Here is a 7,500-nt window from a genome sequence, read left to right as displayed (position 1 = left end):
TGTGTCGATGGTGTTCGGGGCAACCGCCCGTACCAGGGCCCAGCGTGTGCCGATGGTGCTGGGGGCAAGCGCCCGCACCAGGGCCCAGCGTGTGCCGATGGTGCTGGGGGCAAGCGCCCGCCCCAGGGCCCAGCGTGTGCCGATGGTTATCGGGGCAATCGGCCGCACCAGGGCCCAGGGTCTGCCGATGGTGCTCGAGGCAACCGCCCGCACCAAGGCTCAGCATGTGCCGATTGTGATCGAGGCAACAACCCACACCAGGGCCCAGCTTGTGCCGATGGCGGTCGAGGCAAGTGCCCGTACCGAAGGGCAGCCTATGCCGATGATGGTCGATGCATGTGCCATCACCATGCGTCATCATGTGCCATTGATGGTCGAGGCCTTGGCCGAAGTTCGATTTTGAGCCACGGTGCCCATGCTTGGCTCCAGCATGTGCTGGTGCCGCATTTTTTTCACTCGGGACAGCATTGCCGGAGCATCGCCGGAGTACCGCCGGAGAACCTGACCGGCGGCATTGGGGTTCCGGCGATTGGGAGGGGGGCCGGGGGGGTGTGCGCACATGATGTGCGATGGGTGCTGGTACTTGGCCTTGTGTTGGCCCCCTATCCCTCATCAAACCTCTGAGAATTCACACCCCCTTAAAGAGCATTTGAGATTTTACAGGTTTGCTACCAGTAGCCGTTAAAGTGTCTGAAATGGGGACACTTTTTTCAAACGGTCACAAAATCTTCTCTACTTCGAGTTTTTAGCTGAATTTTTTTGTGCATGCCAACAAAAATAGAAGGATCATGCCTACAAAATTTGGGGCCAAAAATCCTTATAAAAAAATTTTAAAAAATCCCGAACCGCAAAAAGTTTCGAAAATCGTGAAAAATAGAAAACGAGTCATCTTCCAACGAAACTTCACGTGAAGGCTTAGGGGACCATTGTATGAATTTACAAGCCATAAAAATGGCATTGGCACGGCAGAAATTTGAAGATGTGCCTAAACCCACCAGGGCCCAGCGTGTGCCGATGGTGCTCGAGGCAACCGCCCGCACCAGGGCCCAGCGTGTGCCGATGGTGCTCGAGGCAAGCGCCCGCACCAGGGCCCAGCGTGTGCCGATGGTGGTCGAGGCAACCGCCCGCACCAGGGCCGATAGTGTGCCGATGGTGCTCGAGGCAACCTGTCGCACCAGGGCCCAGCGTGTGCCGATGGTGATCGAGGCAACCTGCCGCACCAGGGCCCAGCGTGTGCCGATGGTGGTCGAGGCAAGTTCCCGCACCAGCGCCCAGCGTCTGCCGATGGCGCTCGAGGCAACCGACCGCACCAGGGCCCAGCGTGTGCCGATGGTGCTCGAGGCAACCTGCCGCACCAGGGCCCAGCGTCTGCCGATGGTGCTCGAGGCAACCTGCCGCACCAGGGCCCAGCGTCTGCCGATGGTGCTCGAGGCAAGCGCCCGCACCAGGGCCCAGCGTGTGCCGATGGTGGTCGAGGCAAGCGCCCGCACCAGGGCCCAGCGTGTGCCGATGGTGGTCGAGGCAACCGCCCGCACCAGGGCCCAGCGTGTGCCGATGGTGCTCGAGCAAACCTGCCGCACCAGGGCCCAGCGTGTGCCGATGGTGCTCGAGGCAACCGACCGCACCAGGGCCGAGCGTGTGCCGATGGTGGTCGAGGCAAGCGCCCGCACCAGGGCCCAGCGTGTGCCGATGGTGGTCGAGGCAACCTGCCGCACCAGGGCCCAGCGTGTGCCGATGGTGCTCGAGGCAACCGACCGCACCAGGGCCGAGCGTGTGCCGATGGTGCTCGAGGCAAGCGCCCGCACCAGGGCCCAGCGTGTGCCGATGGTGGTCGAGGCAACCTGCCGCACCAGCGCCCAGCGTGTGCCGATGGTGCTCGAGGCAACCTGCCGCACCAGGGCCCAGCGTGTGCCGATGGTGGTCGAGGCAAGCGCCCGCACCAGGGCCCAGCGTGTGCCGATGGTGGTCGAGGCAACCTGCCGCACCAGGGCGGAGCGTGTGCCGATGGTGGTCGAGGCAAGCGCCCGTGTCACGGGCTCCGACCTTAGACTCAGAATCCGTGCGGCCTTAGGCTTGGAATCTCGTCCTTGATGCCTAAGTCAGCCTAAAACACAAGCGTGCGGGTACTAGAACAAAGGGAAGGGCTGATTACGCAAGTTAAAGAGAAACAGGACAGGAAAACAGAATTCTGGAAATGCTCTTGTATTCACTGAAACAGAAGTGTTTGATGGTGTACAAATGAGGGTGGAGCAGCCCTCTATTTATAGTTGAGGCTCCAGCTACAACTTAATGGCAAATCCCTAAAATAAAGGCTACAATCATGGGATTACATTTAATCAAGATGCTGGTTCCTGATTTTCAGGGTCAACCAAATCTGCCAGGATGCTGATGCTGATCCTGCCTGGTTCCAGAAGCTTCCCTTGCGTATCCAGCACCTCGGGCCCTTCTGGATGTGGTGCGGGCAGCCCAAATGCCAGGCCTTGGTCTCATGAGTTGGCCTGCAAGATGGGCGGGCGTTTGGAGCTCGTTTGATAGGCTTTGCGCACTGATACCCGCCAGCACGCCTGGTCTGCGGGCCTTAGCTGCTGGCTCGCCTGCTGGTCTGGCTGATGTGCCTGGCGCGCCCGCCCAGGGCGTGACATTCTCCCCCACCTGATTGCGCAACGCCCTCGTTGCGTCTTCTGCATGGTACTGCCTGATCTGGTCCCCGAACTGCCATAAGTCCTCTGCTGGTTCCCAGCTCGCCTCACTGTCTGGAAGTCCCTTCCAGCGCACCAAGTACTCATGTCTTGGTTGATAGTTCTTCCGTCTCACTTCCCGGTCAGCCATAATGCTGTGGACCTCCTTCTCATATGAGGCCCTTGCTCCCAACGGTGCACGCTTTGACTCTGCCCGTCCTGGATCTCCCTCATCCTCATGGAACGGCTTGAGCATGCTCACATGGAACACCGGGTGTACCCTCGGCTTGGGTGGCATATCCAGCTTGTAGGCAACCTTGCCTACTCTCTTGACTACTCGGAAAGGTCCCTCATACCTCCGGACTAGGCCTTTGTGCAGCCCCCTGTGGCGCACAATGGGATGCAGCTTCACCAACACCAAGTCTCCAACCTGGAACTGCACATCCCGCCTCTTCTGGTCTGCCCACTTCTTCGACCTCTTGGCCGCCTTGTGTAGACAAACTCTGGCCAAGTCAGCTTGCTCCTGCCATGCCTTGGCAAACTTGTATGCTGCTGGATTCGGTCCTGTATAACCTGCAGCAATCGAACCGGGTGTTAGTGGTTGTTGCCCTGTCACAACCTCAAATGGGCTCTGGTTCGTTGCCTCGCTCCTTTGCAAGTTGTAGGAAAACTGCGCAATATCCAGTAGCTTTGGCCAGTCCCTTTGTGTGGCACTCACATAGTGCCTGAGGTAGACCTCCAGTAGTCCATTCACACGTTCTGTCTGCCCATCGGTCTGCGGATGCATGCTGGTGGAAAAGTTCAAGTCTGACCCCAACAGCTTGAACAACTCAGTCCAGAACCTGCCCGTGAAACGCCCGTCCCGATCACTAACAATGGTCCTCGGCACTCCCCAGTACTTCACCATGTTCTTCAGGAACAATCGAGCTGCCTCCTCGGCTGGGCACTCCTTGGTTGCTGGAATGAAGATTCCATATTTGGAAAACCTGTCCACCACTACCATGATGCTTCCAAACCCCTCTGTCTTGGGTAGACCGACTATAAAGTCCAGAGAAACACTCTCCCATGGTCGCTCTGGCACTGGCAATGGCTCCAAGAGACCCCCTGGTTTCTTGAGCTCCACCTTGTCCTGTTGGCACACAAGACAAGTCTTCACATAGGCCTCCACATCGTCCCTCATGTGCGGCCAGTAGTACCGGTCCTCGATCAGCGCCAAGGTGCGGCTCACTCCTGGGTGTCCAGCCCACCTTGAATCATGACACTCTTGCAAAACTTCCTTGCGGAGCTTCCCATGCTGCGGCACAAACAGTCTACTGCCCCTGGTGTACAACAACCCATCCTGCAACCAAAACCGCCTAGTCTTACCTTGCTGGGCGTACTCCATCAAAGCCTTGGCTGTAGGATCATGCGCAAGTCCCTCCTTGATGCGCGGCACCAGTGACCCCTCTGGTTGGCTAATGGCAGCAAGGTTAGCCTTTCTGCTCAGGGCGTCTGCCACTAGGTTCGCCCGTCCTGGCTTGTACTCCATCTGGAAATCAAATTCTGCAAGAAAATCTTGCCATCTCGCCTGCTTGGGGGACAGCTTCTTCTGCGTCTGGAAGTAGCTGGTTGCCACATTGTCCGTCCTCACCACGAACCTCGACCCCAACAGGTAATGGCGCCAAGTGCGCAAGCAGTGCACCACTGCAGTCATCTCCTTCTCTTGGACCGTGTACTTACGTTCAGTCTCGTTCAGCTTCCTGCTCTCAAACGCGACTGGACGTCCCTCTTGCATCAACACGCCCCCTATGGCAAAGTCTGATGCATCCGTATGCACCTCATACGGTTTGGCATGGTCTGGCAAGGCCAAGACTGGCTCCTCGGTCACAGCCCGCTTCAACCTGTCAAAGGCTTCCTGGCACCCTGCGCTCCACTCCCATGCTCTCCCTTTCTTGAGCAAGTCAGTCAATGGCGTGGCTATTGCTGAGTGACCCTTGATGAAGCGCCTGTAGTAGTTAACCAGCCCAAGGAACGATCTCAACTCAGTGACCTTGGCTGGCGGTTGCCACTCCAGGATGGCATCTATCTTGCCTTCATCCATGCGTATCCTGCCACCTCCCACTATGTGGCCAAGGAATGGGATCTCCTGCTGGGCGAATGAGCACTTCTCCCTCTTGACAAACAGCTTGTGCGCCCGCAACACCTCGAACACCTGTCTCAAGTGGTCTACATGCTCTCCCAAAGTCTGGCTGTAGATCACAATGTCATCTAAATAAACCACAACAAACCGATCAAGGAATGACTGAAGTACCTTGTTCATAAGGGTGCAGAATGTTGCTGGGGCATTCGTGAGTCCGAAAGGCATCACCAAGAACTCATACGAACCATACCGCGTGACACATGCTGTCTTTTGCTCATCTCCCTCCGCGATCCTGACTTGATAATAGCCTGACCTCAAATCCAGCTTGGTGAACCACCTTGCGCTCCCAAGTTGATCGAACAAGTCCGCAATGAGTGGGATGGGGTACTTGTTCTTAATGGTCAGCTTGTTCAAAGCCCGGTAGTCTATGCACAGCCGCAACGACCCATCATGCTTGCGCTGGAATAGAACCGGTGCACCATAGGGTGCTTTCGATGGCTTGATGAAGCCAGCATCAACTAACTCCTTGAGCTGCTTCCTCAACTCCTCCAACTCTGGTGGAGACATTCGGTAAGGGGCTCTGGCTGGTGGCTTGGCCTCGGACACCAGCTCGATCTTGTGGTCCACCTCCCTCTTAGGTGGTAGCTTGCTAGGCAGCTTTGCGGGCATCACATCACTAAAGGTCTTCAACACCTTTAGCACCTCCAAGGGTGACTCGGTCTCCTTCTCCCTTGGCTCATCATATTTCAGGGCTGCCAAGAAGGTGTCTTCTTGTCTGCTTACCGCCTTGGCAAATTGGATGGCTGACACCACCCTCGACCCAACTCCAGACCCTCTTCTCAATGGTACTAGGCATTGGCACCGTGCATCCAAGATGCAAACACAATCGGCAAAAGGCACAAGGAGGGCGTTAATCCGAACAAGGAAATCCAACCCAATCACAAACTCATAGTCGTCAAGGGGTATTACCTCAATGGTCTCCTTGCCTTTCCAATCTCCAAGCTGCAACTCCACTCCCCGTGCTACTCCAATGGCTGGAACTTCCTTGGAGTTCACTGTCTTAATGGTACCAGTCCCTTTCTGCACCTTTAGTCCGAGCTTCCGGGCTCCATCACCTGAAATAAAAAGATGTGAGGCACCTGTGTCCACCAGTGCGCTCACCTTCTGACCCGCAACCATCAGATCCGCAAACATCAAGCCCTTCGGCTTGCGGCTCCCCTTACTCTGGACAGCATTGAGCACCAACGACCCAAGCTTTGCTGCCCCTGACTCTGGCTCCTCGTCAGACTCCCTGTCTACAGCAGCCAGCTTGCCCTTCTGCGGGCAATTGCGTGCTATGTGGCTCCCTCCACATAGGTAACATGCTAGTGGCTCTCGGTCCCCCTTTGCTTTCCACTTGCCTGCTGATGGCTTCCTCTCGCCATCCTTGGTTGAACGGTCTCGGTCTCCATCCTTGGACTCCCGGTCACGGTCCTTCCCATTGGACTGCTTCTTCCGGTCCCTATCGTCCCTGCCCTTACCCTTGGGCTTGGTAGACTCGAACTTGTTCAGAGGCTTGAACTCTATCAACGCCTCGGCAGTGGTCATGGCTTTAGCCAAGTCATGAACTCCCCTCCTTTGTAGCTCATGCTTCACCCACGGCTTCAGCCCATCCATGAAAGCAAAGAATGCGTCCTTCTCGCCTAGATCCGAGATCTGTAGCATCAGTTCAGAGAATTTTTGAACATACTCTCTTATGTTCCCTTGCTGGCTCAACCTGCGCAACTTTGCCCGTGCCTCATCATCGGCATACTCCGGGTAAAATTGTTCTCTGAACTCTTTTTGGAACTCTGCCCAGGTTCCAATCTTGGCGTTCCCACGCCTGACATCATCACACCTGCGCCTCCACCACAATAAGGCTACATCAGTGAGATACATAGCAGCGGTGCTTACCTTTATCGCCTCGTCTTGCATGCCCATGGCCTGGAAATACTGCTCCATACCCCAAAGGTAATTGTCTACTTCCTTGGCCGCCCTAGTCCCCTTAAACTCCTTGGGCTTGGGGACATCCAATCTGGATCTGGACACTCCAGCAAACATGCCATTCCCAATGGCAGTCTTGCAAGTAACGAGCTCACTGGTAAGCTCCTCCATCCGCTGGCGCATGGCCTCCATGCCATGGCGCATGGCCTCCATGCCATCTCGCAAAGTCAGAACTTCCGCCTCCAAGGATTCATTCTTTCGGGTGATCTCATCCAGGCCATTGTTGAGAGCAGCTGCTAGCTCACTTTGGATCTCCTCCCCCATGGAGTCTAGCGATGCAATGTGAGTTTCTACTTCCTCCAGCTTCTCCCCCATGTCGCCTATGGTCACCTCCACCTTGGCCAGCCTACCGTCCATGGTAGACCAGATATCTCTAGAACCAGCTTTCTTGCCTCTTCCTCGCCCATGCTCCTGGGCCTCTGGTTGTTGGCTAGCAACGTCGCTTTGGGATGCCATCTCCTCAATCACGATCTAACCTGCACAACACAAACACGCAGAATCGAACTCGCTCTGATACCAACTGTCACGGGCTCCGACCTTAGACTCAGAATCCGTGCGGCCTTAGGCTTGGAATCTCGTCCTTGATGCCTAAGTCAGCCTAAAACACAAGCATGCGGGCACTAGAACAAAGGGAAGGGCTGATTACGCAAGTTAAAGAGAAACAGGACAGGAAAACAGAAT

Source organism: Durio zibethinus, unplaced genomic scaffold (assembly GCF_047325235.1).
Source record: "Durio zibethinus cultivar Kanyao isolate XHJ-2024 unplaced genomic scaffold, ASM4732523v1 HiC_scaffold_3, whole genome shotgun sequence".
In the NCBI taxonomy this organism is placed as follows: Eukaryota; Viridiplantae; Streptophyta; class Magnoliopsida; order Malvales; family Malvaceae; genus Durio; species Durio zibethinus.
Note: the sequence above shows the minus strand (reverse complement) of the source record.